This window comes from Ctenopharyngodon idella, chromosome 5 (genome assembly GCF_019924925.1).
Source record: "Ctenopharyngodon idella isolate HZGC_01 chromosome 5, HZGC01, whole genome shotgun sequence".
Lineage (NCBI taxonomy): Eukaryota > Metazoa > Chordata > Actinopteri > Cypriniformes > Xenocyprididae > Ctenopharyngodon > Ctenopharyngodon idella.
The window spans coordinates 35,244,188-35,261,425 of NC_067224.1; positions in this window are offsets into that span (position 1 = coordinate 35,244,188).

Here is a 17,238-nt window from a genome sequence, read left to right on the forward strand (position 1 = left end):
GAATGAGCACTGTCAACATAATTTTAGACACTGTAGGTGGTCCACCACAACCGTTCTCAGATCAGTGAGCAAAGCCATGTTATAATGATGAGCATGTGCGACAACTGCTGAGGCTGAACAGCTTGCAGAAACCATAATGAGATCTCCAGAGGGAGAGAGAGAAAGATGCCGCTCCAAGACACAATTAAAATCAGACCCTGCATGACTGTATTTGTATGCAAATACACCTGCAACAATTTTTATAATAAAGTACTGTAGCTACAGCAGTCATTTATATTTAAAGCTGTTTACTGCATGTATATATTAAAAAGCATATAGAATCTCATATATGAGCGATACATGAGATAAACACTTCTGTTCAGTTTCTCTTATCAATGGCTGTTGTGCATTTGGGATGTGGCTATCAGTTGTTTGGCCAATGGCAAATGCGGGTGGGGGGGGGGGTCAAGAAACCTGTTGTTTAAAAAAAGGCATAATTTTTGCAGTGACCTCATGAGAGCCGATCTGTTTAACCTGTTCATCTGTACCTTTAAAGTACAGATTAACAGTCATGGTAAGAGACAAAAAAAAAAAAAAAAAATCTGCAAAGATGAAAATCTGTGACATATTAGTTTGCTTTTGACTATTTTATCCTTTAATGTTACAGTTTATTCATAAATAATGCTAAGATTCTTTTCCTTCCAAGCAAAGACCTCCACAATTCAAGTTTTATATCAGGAAGGTCACATAGTCATTACCTAGTGTGTACAAAGCGACTTTCACTGGTCAAATTTTACTTCCAGCTCCTGTTGCTGTGTCCCACAATATACACAAACTGGGGTTATTGTCATTTTTTCTTTTCTGGTCTGACTGCATCAACATTGAGAATACCGCTGCTCGACTTGCATTGAACATTCATGAATTTTTACATATCACATCTTTGCTCAGGTCTCTGTACTGACTCCCTGCAGCTGCCAGAAGTCATTTCAAGACTCTTTGTGGTCTTCAATGCAGTCAATGACCTGTTCTTACAAACCGTACACGTCAGCTGGACTGCTTTGATCAGATGCGGCTGGTCACCCAGCTTTCCCTTCTCATTTCCCTGTTGAAATCTAGAAAATTCACCCTCAGCTCATATTCCACAATAGTGCAATATGTAGACACCTCTCCAAATATGACTTACTGGCTAAAGTAATCATCCATATATATATATATATATATATATACACACACACACATGCTAAATCTGAATGCAGTTTATTACCTGCATTCAGATTTAGCATTTTCCTTCAGGTCAGTCCTATGTTCATAATAAAAAATCTGTTTGAATGTCCGATGCAATATCTTGTCCTTTTAACAGTTAAGGGGTTTTCACATGACTGACATCGCTAGTCAAAGCATTTGTCAGTTGCGTCTTTTCAATGTAAAAGTCTTCGCTACTGACTGACACACTTGTAAAGACAGTCTTTGCTGCCATCTAATGGCGTAATAATGTAACTTCTGTTTCTGTTCACGGTCAGGGACTATTTTTCCAGCGGAAGGAAGGCTTTAGTGAAAGTTTACTTCATGAAAGTTGCACTGATACATATTTTTGGCTTTAATATTTGTATTATGTGGTAACCGTTTTATAAAAGCTTCACGTTGTGCCTAACAACACCCTCCAACCATGACTTATTCACGATGCAGCACAGCCTCTCGTACCTTATTGCTTACATATATATATTGTACCAAAAACATCTTCCAAAAAATGAATGTCAATTAAAGAAATATTGAATATTTATGTTACTAAATTTATGTTATGTTAATAATATGTATGGATTAACCAATTAACTAAAACAAAAGTAATTTTTGTTACATTTTACAATAATGTTGTATATGTTAACATGCATAGGTATCCTGAACTAAAAATAATTTTACAGCATTTATTAATATAAATATTTTATAAAATAATAATAATAATAATAATAACTATTATTATTATTATATTGAAAAAATTTAAAGAAACAATAAACAGTTTTATATTAATTAATAGACATGTTCATATTGAATTTAATAATAATAGTAATAATAAATATTATTATTATGTTCAATAATAATATCAACACATTTGTATATTAATTTACTGTATAAATATACTAATGGTTATTAAGTTAATGTTACTGATATACAACTTTTAAAGCAGTAGAAAATGTAGAAATTATCTGAAATTATGAAATCCTGAAAATATATGTTTCATGCTAACCTAATGTATACAAGCTTACTGTAAAGTGTTGTCCAATATTTAGGTTGATAAAAACACATTTGAATTGTGATTGCTTCAAAAGATGATGGGTTGCTGGTGTTTTCTCACAGGAAAAGCTTTTTAATTTCAGAATAAAAGTTGCTGCAGTTGCATTCATTTTTTAGTTCACTGGATTGAGGATAAATGTCATGTTACTTTGATTTTTGACACCTGAAAAAACTAGTATCATCATCTTCGAACTGACTTCTGAGATAATTCAGTGAATGTCTATGATTCCCCAGGATTCCACTGTAACTGACGTCTCTTATTGCAGACCTTGATTTCGAAATGTGCAGAATACTCATTAGCACAACCACTTGTGTGTCCAGATCAGTGCATCTGTCTGATTGGCTGATGCTGCCTCCTGCTGCCTGCCAGTCACAGCAGGCCACTGGTCTCACATCTGTTTTTTTTTTTTTTTTTTTGATATGGGACTGTCTTTGGCTGAGACGTCAAGGTCACTGACTGAGATTCTGGCTGAGTTGCAGCATGACTGGGTCATCTCTAAGTGGGGTGCTGTGCATTTAAGAGCTCTCATATATGATTCTGAGTCTCTGCACTCCTCATTTTTCCAATAAAGCTGTAGCACTCATTCTCTAAAGTAATCTTTGCAATGTCCTGTATTTTAACTTCAGGCTTTCAAACGGTCGTTGTTGAATTTCTATCAATCCACAGCACTGCCTTAAGTGCATGTCATTGGAACGATTTTAAAATCATACAAAATTGGTCATGATTTTGCTGTAATTCAAAAGCTGGGCTACGTATATTGCTTTAGTTGCTTAAACCATCATAGTCTTAGGTGGTTTCCCAGCCCAGTAAAGCTAATCTTTAGTGCTGATTTTAACAGGGTTTGTGGACTTTTGAGATCACAAGCCAGCTGAACACCAGCTGGGAGACCAACTAGACCAACCTAAAGTTTTTTTTTAACAAGGAATAGCATTTTTATGATGGTGTCCAATTCATCTGGGCATCTGTCTTCTGGTCTGATTTGCATAACTCATACTATCCCCCCATGTAAATGATATAAGCTCTCAGAAAATCCACATTTAGATGCCACAGTAAACGGATGAACACTTAAAACAATGAATTTAAAGATACAGAAAATGCTAATGAGAAACCCTTATTAAACTCACATATCAGATGCATTCAATTCAACAAGGACAGAAAGGCATCAGAAAAGTTTTCACTTAAAGCCTGAGAGAATGAAACATCTTCTTTTGTGCTAAAGCACTTCTACCAGGCTCTCATGTTAAAATGTCAATTTAAATGTAAATCTCTATTGTAGAAATGTAAGGATGTGATTGGACCAAGATTGAAAACATAATTAAAAGGCACTGCAATTACTCTAAAGAAAGTACCGTCACACCTGTGTAAATGTGAGATTTATTGTGAAAGTATACAACCGATAGATATGAAATATCGATTTTTATCAGCCGATGCTAGAAATATATCACAAGCTAATAATCTATCAAAACATAAGTTATATAAAGAAAATTAAAATTGATCTGAGCATGACGTAGGTTTTGTTTGAACATCAAAAAGGACACACACAGGATCTTTACTTTAAATTTATTTGTAAATTATTAATATATTTTTTGTTTTCAAAAAGCCTTTGATTTAATTATGAGGTAATTATGCTAAAAATTTACTGCAAAGATGCAATCATCTGTCTGTCTTCCTCTCTTTCTCTGTCTGCAGTCACAAACACATTAATTAGCTTGCATGAAGCTATGCGGCAACATACACAATACTCAAATAATTACATTGCGACGTCTCTTCCACATTTAAAGACCGATAAAGGATAAATTCACCGCATAAGATCAGCATCAGTGAGCACTCTGCAAAGTCATAAGTACAGACTCTATTTACATCAAGCTGCAGATCTCGTAATATCCAAAGCTCTCCAGCAAATGACTAACTGTGTCTATATGTTGGAGTGTTTGTGTGTCTGAGAGGGGAAAAGGGTGTGGGTTTTTTTCAAAATGGAAGCTGCATTTTCATGCCTTAACTGAGAATGGCACACTGGCTGGGGTGGTGGGGTGCTGAGGGTTATGCAAATTAGTTCTGCCAAGGTCATCCAATCGGCTCAGAGTCCTTTATGCATCATGAGAAGTGACAGTTATAATGGTTGCCTCTTAGAAGGCTGAAAAAACAGAAGAGCTCTCTGATGTGAGCCTGGAGGATGTGATTCCCATACTTTATTTGAAAGTGCATTTGAGGTCCCTCTCCAGAAGATATATATATATTTATTTTTTATTTATTTTTTATTTTTTTGGACAGTGTTTGATATGCATACTGGTAGAAAGTCTGGTCTAAAAGTCAGAAATAAACTCTTAAAATGTATACAGTTAACTGTTATCTGAATCTATATGTTCAATATGTAAGAAATAAGGTACGAGAGGCTGTGCTGTATCATGAGTAAGTCACGGCTGAAGGGCGTTGTTAGGCACGACGTGAAGCGGAGCCTCGAGTACCTTATTGCTTTTATAAAATGGTTACCACACAATACAAATGTTAAAGCCAAAAATATGTATCAATGCAACTTTCATGAAGTAAACTTTCACTAAAAGCCTTCCTTCCGCCGGAAAAAAATAGTCCCTGACCGTGAACAGCAACAGAAGTTACATTATTACGCCATTAGATGAGTGTGTAAGTCAGTAGCGAAGACTTTTACATTGAAAAGACTGAATTGTTGTGAACACGGAACAAGACGCAACTAAAATGCTTTGACTAGTGCTGTCAGTCACGGGAAAACCCCTTAACTGTTAAAAGGACAAGATAATACATCGGACATTTAAACAGATTTTTTATTATGAACATAGGACTAACCTGAAGGAAAATGCTAAATCTGAATGCAGGTAATAAACTCGCTCACTCGATCTTTTTCTCACAACACTCTTCTACATAATACAGTAAGCTTCAATGAACAATATCAGTTGAGAACATACAGTTTACGTTGCTAAGAGTGGTTGCTAAGGGTGTTGTGTAGTGATACACAGAACCGTTGGATGAAGCAATCAGAATCAAGGACAGGAACTAACCGTTTTATAAATGAAATTCAAATATTACTCATAATACAGTTCAAAACGCGACACAACGCGTCAAAAGACAATAGAACCCATTATAATTAGTGATAATGTCTACACTGGATGTGGCGTCCGAACAAATTCCCGACAGTAAACAGATTCCCTGTTCTATTTCTGACAATCTGACAACAACTGTTTCGTAAATTGTGTTTCTAAACGCTTGAATCATAACAAAAAACTGCATTTTTCAGGCTGGCTAATGCACATGCGCAGTCCTATGCGCATCTCAGAACACTGACTGTTTCTATAGCAACCGGAGCTTCTAACTGCAGCTACAGTGACACGATGACTACCAATCAGCGATTGGCTCTTTTACTTTGAAGGCGGTACTTATTCCGCCATATTTCTGTATATAAAGTCTTTGTATGTAGCCTGCAGAAAGAGTCACTCAGAAATCGACAACAGACTTAAAAAGTCTGGAAATTTTGTGCAAAAACATTTTGTCCACAAGATCACAATCACAATATTAAAATAACGATCACACATTAATTATAATTTGATCAACAGCTCATATAACAAACACAAATTAATAGCTATTTAATAATTGATCTGAAACTATTTGTTGTTGCAAAACAAAGCGTGGAAGTACAACACACAACTTGAGAAGAGCACCTGGGCACAGCTGCAGACAAAAAAAGCACAAAAGCACAGAGGCATCGTCATTCTGCCTCCAGCAACCACAATTTGCTAATGAAGTCAGAAATACACTAGCAATTTAGCACTTCAGGCAAGTCCCTCTCTGCCTAGGACAATTAGCAGAAAAGCACCTCATTTCACAATTAAGATGTACTGCACACGCTCGAGTGCCACGGAAAAATGCGGTTCCAAAAAGAACTCTCCGTTCTTTCAAGTAAAATTAAATGAGTACATCATACAATGCGTCTTATTTCATCGTACATATGGATTTCTTCTCAGCTCACTGCCTTCTATTAGTACCATTCTAGTTAGCCTGATGAATAGCTGCTCGAGCTGCCTAAATGGATTTTAACTCTCTAACACTCAGGCAAATGACACCATCATTTTGTTGCAGCTTCAGTGCGGACAAGCGGGTCAGCTGGACACGGTATGTTCGCTGGATGATTTAATTGAATTGTCAGAGTTGGCGTCCTCTCATTGGGCAGCGTCCAGCCCTGCGATGATACACTGCGGAGTACTCCATCTTCCCTGACATCAGTGGTGGAATGAAATGCGTTTTCTGACGGAGTCTGAAATTACCCAACACTCACTCAATGATAGACTCATAAACAAAAGTATGAAATTGTTGAGGACAATTTGGCTTTAATAAAGACTGGATAAATGTACTGTATTACTGACAGAGAGGAAGCCAAACAATATGAATGAATGTAAACGGAGCAGAATCTGTTAAGGGGAATGTATTGTTTTCAAGCATCTTTGTGAACGGCTAAAATACATTTTCAGTACAGTAACAGTAGTAGCTCAGCTGATTTCAGAACAGTGCAGCATGAAATAAAATTGACAATTTTTATTTTTGTATGGAATATAGCAGTGCTTGATGTTATTAGTGATGCACTGATCATGATTTTTCATGGTCAATTACGATTACAAACTGGCCTTAAAAAAAAAAAAAAAAATGTCATTTGAAATGAGAGGCAACCACTGCATGATCCAAACAAAGATGCTACACATATGTAGCTTGAGCAGTTGTTTTTGATTTGAATTAGATTGTATAATTTCAAGATTTAAAGCAGAAACACAATGGTCTGTCTTTAGATTTGTGAAATTTTGCTACATAAGACACCTGCACAAAACAAAAACAGCAGATGAACTGAATGAAAATACAAATCCACTCTCTGACAGTAGGTGGCACTTATGGAACAGCAGCGGTTTCTTTGGGTAACTCTGTACTCAAAGCAGCGTTGCGCTTATAAACTCTACTCTATACACAGGTAAGAGGAAAAGAAAATGCCATCGAACCTTTTCTGAAGATATATTCAGAGATATTCATACCCCCACCCACAATTCGATATTTATATTTTTCTACCTATATTTTCAGCATTGCGAACAGTGAGATTGCTGTGCCTGAGGTACAACGGGGCTAAAGGCGCACAGGGGTAAAAAGTGCATTTGACTTTATTATCCTTTAAACCACTAGATGGCACAAAAATTCACCTCAGCACTTTTCTTAACTGACTATACACATGCATATTTGACTGATTCTTGACGTGATTGCGGACAGCAATGCAAAGTTGATTCATGCTCTAATTGGATCTAATATTTAATGTTTTCTCTTATTATTTTAATTTTGAAGATTTATGTAGCAAATGAGAATCAATAAAATTATTGACTGTTTTGAAACAAAAGGTCTTGTTAATGTTTTTCAGGTTTGTTCAAGGTAATTAGAACAACAGTTTTTCAGTACAAAAATATGTTTTTATAAGCACATAGAGACTCGATTATATAATTCGCAAATGCTTCATGGGAGTGTGATATTGCAACTGAGCTTGTTTGTGTGGTTCTTATGCTGCGTTCATTGTACAGTGGCCACATGGTACAAGTCGTAACTCTGAAAATTTCGAGTTTACATGTTGTAATTACAAGTTCAACAAGCACGTGAAGGCTTTTTACAGTTCAGAATCATTACGGTAATTACGAAATGAACACACCTATATTTTATTGTATTACGAATTCCGGTAGACGCAAGGAGGACGTTTTATAGGATTATTGTTGCCTTCAAGTGCACCTGGGAAAATCATACCTCCTTATTAGGACATGACGCACATTTAAGTCGGAAACATAACTTGGAATAGCCTAAACAAAACTAAATAATTGCATGCCCTTTCCAACATCACTACTCAGCAACTCGTGTATCATCTAGAATTCCCACTTGTAAATACGACTTTGCTTGGTCATTCATGTGCTAACACTCATACATGCATATTTCTGACTCTACTTGAAGGACACAACAGTAGGCCTAGTGTAATTCACCAACAGGAACTGAAGAACTACAGTACCCATAAACCTTCATTACAAAGATGTGGCTTAAAGCAAAATTGCAAATTTCTATTTTGTCATCTAGTTAAAAAGCAATAAGATAATTTATTACACAGAAAGCAGACCCTATCACCCCTGAAACATGGAGGATATTGCTTTCAGATGGCTCGTTTTATCAGTCCTCTACTGATTTCAGGGATACGGGGATGTAAAATCTCATCTGCCGCTCCACTGATGGAAAATCAACATTTAATCACTATTTCCAGGCTTCTTGGAGAAGAAGATTATCATCAATATAAAAAGTGTTTCAACACAAGAAGGACTTCAGGCTATAATGTGTGCAAATTCATTTTTTGCTAATATGGCAAGAAAGAGTCAAGCACTCACAGAGAATATGCAATAAAATCAGTCATGGTCTACTGGATTACCAGAAATAGCATTAGTAAAATATGAGCAAATGAGTTAGCCGAACATTGGGTTACATTTTCGGGGAAAAACTGGAATACTGAAAATGGAGAGTGCAATGTTGATGATAAATTATAGAAAGAAAGAAAGAAAGAAAGAAAGAAAAAGAAAAAAGAAAGAAAGAAAACTGCATTCAGATGAGCTGACATTATCCATATTCTCTTTAACAAGGCCAATAGTGCAAAGAATGGCAGTACAATCCTGCTGGCCTCAATAGAGCCAGTTTGCCTTCATAAGAGAACCTTTGATGGTAAGGCTTTTTTTGCCATGGAAAGCGCTGCAAATTCATTCTTTTCGATTCATTTCAAGAAGCCCTCTTGTCTCTAAAGATCAAGGCAAATTTGTTCTTAGAATACATCAATAGGGAAAAGTTTTGGGCTCTTTTCTATCACACAAGAATGACTTTTCACCAAAAACCTGGAATATCTTCTGAAAACCATTTGTCACATAAGTTAGTGTCCTGCAGTCTTTTGTTATTGGAAAAGCAATTATGCATAAAAATATAATTTAGGTGGCTGTACTGTACAATGCCTGGCATCATGTTAACACTAAAATATCAGGTTGAAACTTATAAGAAAACTTATTGTAAATGAACTCTTTGGGGACTCAGAGACTTCAGATATGCATGATTAAAAGCAATGCATTTTCTCAGTTTCAATGTTTTTTTATATGTCTACACTATCAGTTTTGGATTATCATATTATTAAATATGAACCCAAAGGGAACAACAACGAAATTTATGGAAAGTGCATGTCTACTCTAACAGATCTGAAGAGATTTGAAGAGATCAGAGAATTAAAGGAATTTGAAGGGAAAATAATTGGTTAATTTAATTTAAATGACTTTTAATTACAGTTATTTTTAAATAGAAATTTTAAATGAAAATTGTTCATTCGTATATTATTGGGATCTCTGCAGAAAGATAAATCAAAAATCAATCTCAACAAAACATTAAACGTATCTGGATGACTGGATGAGTTTTTAGTTTTGATCCTCTGTCTTGAAAAGGTTATTTGGAGAAAGCATCAGTCGTGTGCTTGACTAGTCATGTCTTCTGGAGGCGTCTGTGCTGAACGCCATGCAACATTCTCTATTGACAGGCATTAAATTGTTTTCTGAGTTTGATTGATGACATGGATAAAGTGTCCCTCCCTCCAGCTTTATAAGGTCATATTTCCTCAGTTAGAATAACAGCTTTGAGTGAACATCAAAATCTCTCTGAACTGTCTTCAGGGTTTTTGTTTCACAGTTATTGTTTTTCCTCTATCTGAAGTCAAAAGCATGGCTCTAAAGTTTAATCTATTCTTTCAGTTTGTAAGATTTCACCTCACATTTGCTGTCTCCTTATTATATACAAAAGTTCTGGTGATCTCCTGGCCTAACATGGGTAATGTATAGGGGAACTGGCTTGTTTAGAAATGATAGCCCTTCTCAACTCCATTCTAATCTCATGAAATAACCTTTCATCATGGCTTTTCTCCATACTGAAAGTGGATTTCACTTATTTATTCAGCTTTTAAACCTTTCCAGTCATGCTGATGGCATTTTTATTAAATCGGCCTTTTGTTGTACCCTACTGTCTGAAAAGCAGATTTTTACAGCGCTGCGGTGACAGACGCGCCAATGGCTGAATGACACAAGGGCAGTGTTGTGTTTTCCAAGCTACTCTCTTTCAAAATGCAGCATCAACTTCACACTTTTCCCCAGATGCAGAATAAGCAAAAGTCAAAACTCCCAAGGCCAGAGCCCATTAATCATAATCACACAATTTGCATTCAGAGATAAAAGCAATATTCTGTACCTGATGCCAGACTCTTGTAATCAATTACCTCTTGTCAAATGATTTTGTACTACAACAACTTTTTAAGTGATACGCCAACGTATACTCATTAATCTTTCCTGCATCATTCTAACTGTACTACTTTGCATTTCTTCAACTCATTAACTGCATTTTACTGTACTAAAACACTGCGTTTTGTTTATGTAAGTCAGCATAACTGGCCATTTTGATGCACCGGTATTGTTTCACTGACAATTTTCATCTTAAACATCCTAAAGATGAAATTTTATACAGATTTTTTTTGGTTGTAAAAACTGGGGCTAAGAACACCAGCTTCCATTTGAGGAACGAGCCTCCCGTTGTTTCAGAACAATATCACATCCCAAATCCTCACAGGAAGTGAACTGAACCTAGTTCTTTTCACAGTCAAATCAAACAAACAAAACCTTGACTTCCCATCCGGGATGCCTTCATCCAATTTCTGTGCAAAGTGACCTTGATAGTCTGGAGAAAATCTAAACTGTTTGTTTACTGATTCACTGTTGTACATATTATATACTGCACCAAAATAATGGTCAAAAACAGGAATCCTAATTTGTATCATAATTAGTCTCATTGGTTTAAAACTCTGCTCTAGATAACTGTACATTAAACGTTGAATGTCTTGATTATATCTTCTGGTTTGCATGTCTTTGAAATCTTTTGATGGTATGATATTTAAATATATTGTATGCTTGTATCCTGTTATTTGTTGGTTTAGTTACTTTCTTGTACCATAAAATCAGACCTTGCTGGCAAGTTTTAAGCCTTCTCACGAAACAATGTTCTCAATCAAATAGCTTCTATAGCGTCATAGTCCGTGATAACCGAAAGAGCAGGACAATTTATGTTCATTGAGGTGAGCAACTTGCTTACCCTCACCATGAACCCTGTGTTTGTAGTGCATCATAGCCCATAAATGTGACAGCAATCAGGATGTATTATTCATCAGTCTGATACTGATATTCTCCCACTGAACCATAGCGCCGTTGAGTGGGGACGGGCCAGCATGTGGTTGCATAACCTTGTGCGAAGGAACATCATAAGGGTAACTAAACCTCATTCTTTTCTGGAAAAAAAAAAAAAAAAGTACATCAGAGAGTACATGCAGGAAGGAGGATGAAAGATGGTCTGAAAAGAAAAAAAAAGAGTAGAGGAGAAGACGAAATGGGCAAAGCAGTTTAATGCAATCAGTCAGTCACAGTTCATTTCGTTCATGCAGTGGGCAGATTTATCTGAAATAGATTCAATTACAATAACAGATTTGTGTGAAAATAATTGCACAGTCTATAACCCAGCAAACAGATATTCTCAGAACTCAGAAGAAAGTTATGAACAAGTGTTCTTCCAGTAACATTAATAGAACATTTGTTCAGCATTATCTGGTCTTTAATAATTGATGATCTTCACAGCAGAACTGAATCAACACTGAACTGACTTCAGCTGAACAATGACACTATTTTCTTTTAGAGCTGCTGTAGAGCCAAAATGTTTGCATCACTGAATCATTTTCCTGTTATCACTATAAAGCTGCTTTGAAACATTCTGTATTGTAAAAAGCGCTATATAAAGGTGACTTCACTTGACTGATAATGTTCTCAAAACAGCACAAAAATTATATTTATACCTCGTTCATGAGTTTTGAACATTCAGAGAACATTCAAAAGTAATGTTCCCATAATGTTTGTAAAATGATGGAATGTTCCCTTAAAATTCACATGAAGCAGAAGTTAAATCAATAAATTAAAACTAAAAATAAATGAAAACAAAAGCAAAGACTAGGAACACATTCGCTCTGAGCTTGTATATTAGCCTCAGTGATTACCCCATTACAATAGTCACTTTACAGCTACTGCTGTCATAAAAATAGACTTACTTGATGGTTTAAAATTCTACATAAGTCACATTTAATGTCCAACAACAAATATTTTAGCAAAATGTGTATATTGTAGTCAGAATTATTGTGCTCCATCTGTGTGGCAATGGCACTCATGCGCGCGGCAGCGCACATGAGTAACTTTACAGACTTCACATGAGTGAAGTCTGTAAAGTTTAGCAGAGACTCGCTTGCAGAAGGCTCGTCCACTCCTGACAGAAAAATGTAAATATTTGCATGACTTTCTAACATTTACAGATGGAGAATATACATGTGAAATGTAAGTTTTGGATCGAGGAAAACACATCTCAATCGCAGTAAACAGCGAAAGTAGCCTATGTCAGCACGTATCTGTCAGAGCATTTGATGGGGCAAGCCGCTTTAAACTTATCTAGAGTCATTTTGAAGCATGTCTCATGGACAAACTGGCTTACTTTCCACGCAGCAGCTCATCATGTGTCTTGCGCTATTTTTCAGACGTGCTTATAATATCAAATTAGGCTATTGTATATAGATATATATAGATGGTGCCATTCTATCGTTTATAAAAAAAATATATCGTACAAACTCGATATACCGCCCAGCCCCACCACACACATTCGTGTGTATATAGAACATATAGAACATACTTATAGAACATGTAGCCTATATATAGAACATACTTTTTTTTTTAAATCACTGGCATCCATGAATGGATCAGTATTGTTGAGCGTATTGTTGTTGAATGAACGAGTCAATGGTTGCATCCGAAAGCTTAAAAATGCTGCCTTCGGAGGACGCATTCCAAGGCATCAATGTCCGAATCTATGTTAGCTTCACTTAATGTCTCCTGAGATACCTTCATCTTATGGATTTTTGAAGGCACCATAGATGCATCCATCGCAGCCTTTGATATCCCACAATCTCGTGCTTTCCATTCTGTGACAGTTGAGCTAAAAAAAAAAAAAAAAAAAAAAAAAAAAGATGGCGTCTAAGTTGCAGTTGGTGGTCAGTTTGTGCATTTTTGACCAACGCTTTCCACCTCTGATGTCATTTCTAGTGAGAAATTACTATTGTAGTAATTAAATATTTGTTTAGTTATCACCAAAGCTCGCTCTATTTTGTTGTAGATCATTAAAACATTACGCTGCCTCAGAAGTCTGTCCAAAATCAATTTCGTGAGGTAACTTCATGTGCAAACGCTGCCTACAAAGTCATTGCCTGATAAGGCAGCAAGTCAACAAGTCAGCTGACAGTTTTCGGACACAGCCCATGACGCATAAAGATAGATATGCCAGTAGGTGGCGACAAGTGACTATGTAACCTGCAGAAAGAGTTACTTGATTCCCATCACTAATGCATAGATTGTATTAATATTAGATTTTATGCTTATTCTTTATTTGGCAGAAATAGTAATAGTAATGCTACATTATGAATTCAGCCAAAGACTATTTCGTGGGCCATCTGTTGCTGAAGGATCTAGGAGGAACGAGGACAGGTGGGAATGAAATGAATTCAGGAACAGAAGAAGAATGAGGCTGAGGTTGAGAAAGAGGAAGAGGGGTCAGAGCTGGGAGGATGAGAGAGAGAGAAAGGAAAAAATGGGGCAATGTGAAAGTCTGAGGGAGAGAGATGAAAAAGTGGAGAGAAGACCTGCTGCTGCAAGGTGCACATTCAGTCTCTCATTCATATCGGCAAATGTCTTCACAATATCTCTTTGAGCTACAATGCAGAAATCATTTCCGTGGTATACGCAAGTCTTGCATCAGAGCAGAAAAGTTTCCATAGGCCTACAGGTCCCTTAGCACATTCGTTGTGATACAGAGATGGTGCCAGGAATCGATTAAAAGAAGTATATTAGCAGACAACATTTGAATAGATTTGAAAGTACATAGGGGAGACCGGGGCAAGTTGTCACACTGGGACACTTGTCACAAGGGCTGTTTCTCGAAATCCAAAATTCCAAATACACAAATGCTTAATTTAATATTTCTTTAAACATCTTTGTTTTAAAGATGTTTAAAAAAGTATTTTATTGTCATTTTATGCAGAATATGCATAGAAGTACACAACAAACCGGAGGCCAGCACAAGAGCTTAATGCTGTATAAAGGAAATGATTGACACTTTAAACTTGATCCAAACTGGGTAATGATTATAACAAGCCAAGGCATCATAGTATTTAGTATTTAATCCATTTTGTTCTTGTGAGGTCAGTATCAAATCTATGTAATGAATTCAGACATCAGATCCTTCATACTATGGCAGAATTGTGTCACTGAATTCATGATTTAGGGCCCTGTTATCCTGTCCAACATAATTCACAACCACAACGCCAGCTCTCATTTCTCACAGCAATATATAAAGTCACACTTCATAAAGCCAGTTGTTTCTACTTTTCATTGTGCTCCATGTAATAAGGATCCGGTTTGTGGTTTGTGGAATCTAAGACATATTGCTTTATCAAAATGCCAACTTTTGTACACCTTTGCTAAAAGGTGTCACTTTAGGCCACCTTTCAATGAAAAGTCTGGCTTCTTATCCAAACATCAATTGTGCGCTGTAAAGCTGTTCAACAGAGCAGGCCTGATGAGAGAATCATTCCTTGACAGCTCCATTTGACTCAAGCTGACAAGCACAGTGTTTCATAATGGATAGAAAATTGATATTTTTATAGACAAGGCAAGTACATGCTGCAAAAAACTGAGAAACTTTCTGACAGATTTTTTTTAAAAAGGGAAAAAAAAGGAGACAGTGTTATTTATTGGACAAAAAAAAAAAAAAAGGTTTTCCGGTTGCTGTGTGCTTGTTCGGCGGGCCTTAACAAGATATTGTCCAGGCAGTTTTTTCTTTCTTCATGATAACAGCTAGCAAAAAACAAACATCAGTATGTTATTTAAGGCATGACACCAGAGGAAAACAGGGATTGATCATTAAGCATTTAAAGTGTCTGTATGCTTAATGCATTCAACTCTAATAACATGTCAAGAATGAAAAATGTTTTCATGTTGAATATCAACGGATAATTCATGTGCAATAAATCTTTGTGATTTACATCTTTTGAATGACCTTTAAATGGTTTGAATTAGCCTAGATTCTAATACTGTGAAAATTTAATTAAAATGGTCAGTATAGACTCCAATGTCAAGGATCCATCTAAATGAATAAGATAATCTAGAGGTGAGCTGTACAGACAGTTCTCTTCATTGCATTCAGTAACTGGTTCAGTGCACACTCTGAAGAGCTAGACCGCAAATTTGAATCAGCCTAGCTGGGAAATGAACAATGCATTTGGGTGTAATACCGAAGACCCACAGCAATGGTCTGATGTCAATAGAAAGTCAATATTAATTTTCTCTGGGCCAAAAACCCATTTGAGAGCTTTGGAGAGAGACCGGCCATTGGAGATAAGAAAAGTAATAGAAACTCAACCCTGTTTCACAGTTCAGAACCGCTATGGTGACTATAACAAGCACTCGTATCAAGTATCTAAAGCTCATTATTAGAGTAAATCAAGGCCTATCTAAAGCACTATACTCTTGTTTCAATAATTAGTAGTGCTTAGGCTAAACCACCCTCTTAAATTTCCAGTTCTGTTTTTAAGTACAACAACTGAATTATTTTAATGAAGTTTGGTTCTGTTGACAGCTCTTGATTGTGCATTCTTTGCACTATTGAATTTAGTTGCGGAACATACAGTGCTACTAGGTCTAGGCTGATTTTCCTACAAATTGGTTCTTTTTAGTGAATCAAACAGACAGCAGGACCAGTTCAATTCCTGAACGAATTACTTTTTTGAGGTGGTTCTTCTGTATGAATGAAAAACTTGCAATCAGGTATCTGATTCAATCCTGAATGGATGACTCTTATGAATCAAATCTATTTAGTGAATCAAAAATGTAGCAAGATGTGTAGTTCAATTACTGAACGAATGACTCTTATGAACCGGTTCTTTTTAGTGAATCAAAAACATACATTTGAACCAACGTAGCTCCGTTCCTGAATTTTAGCTGGTTCTTCTCAGTTCCAGCACAACCAGTGTAGTCCGATAACTGAACAAATGACTGTTACACTTCAACCAGTGTAGTCCCATTCCCGAATGTGAGTCGGATCTTCTCCATGGAACAAAAACATACAGTGTGATCAGTGTAGTGCCGATTCTTTAGTGAATCAGAAACACTTACGAGCAGTGTTGGGGAAAGTTGCTTTTAAAAGTAATGCGTTACAATATGCGTTACTCCCTAAAAAAGTAGCTAATTAGTGACTTTATTTAAAAGTATTGTTGTTAAATATTGTAGATATCGATCCGATCAAAATTTATGTGAAAATGGCTCATATTTAAAGGGATAGTTCACCCAAAAATGATTTACTCACCCTCAAGCCATAGGTGTATATGACTATCTTCTTTCAGACGAACACAATCGGAGTTATATTAAAACATGTCCTGGCTCTTCCAAGCTTTATAATGGTAGTGAATGGGGCACTGTATTTGGAAGAATGTCAGTAGCCCCCCATTGACTACTATAGGAAAAATAAAAACTATGGTAGTAAATGAGGGGCAAGATCTGTTTGGTCACTGACATTCTTCCAAATATCTTTCTTCGTGTTCAGCAGAACAAAGAAATTCATACAGGTTTGGAACTACTTAAGGGTGAGTAAATGATGACAATTTTCATTTTTTGGTGATCTATCCCTTTAATGCACACGGGTTAACACTAATAGAAAGTAGGCTACTGAGAGTTTAGTGGGAAAGTTTTCAAAGGAATGAAACTGACCATTGCCGAAGGCATCTGAGTTATTTT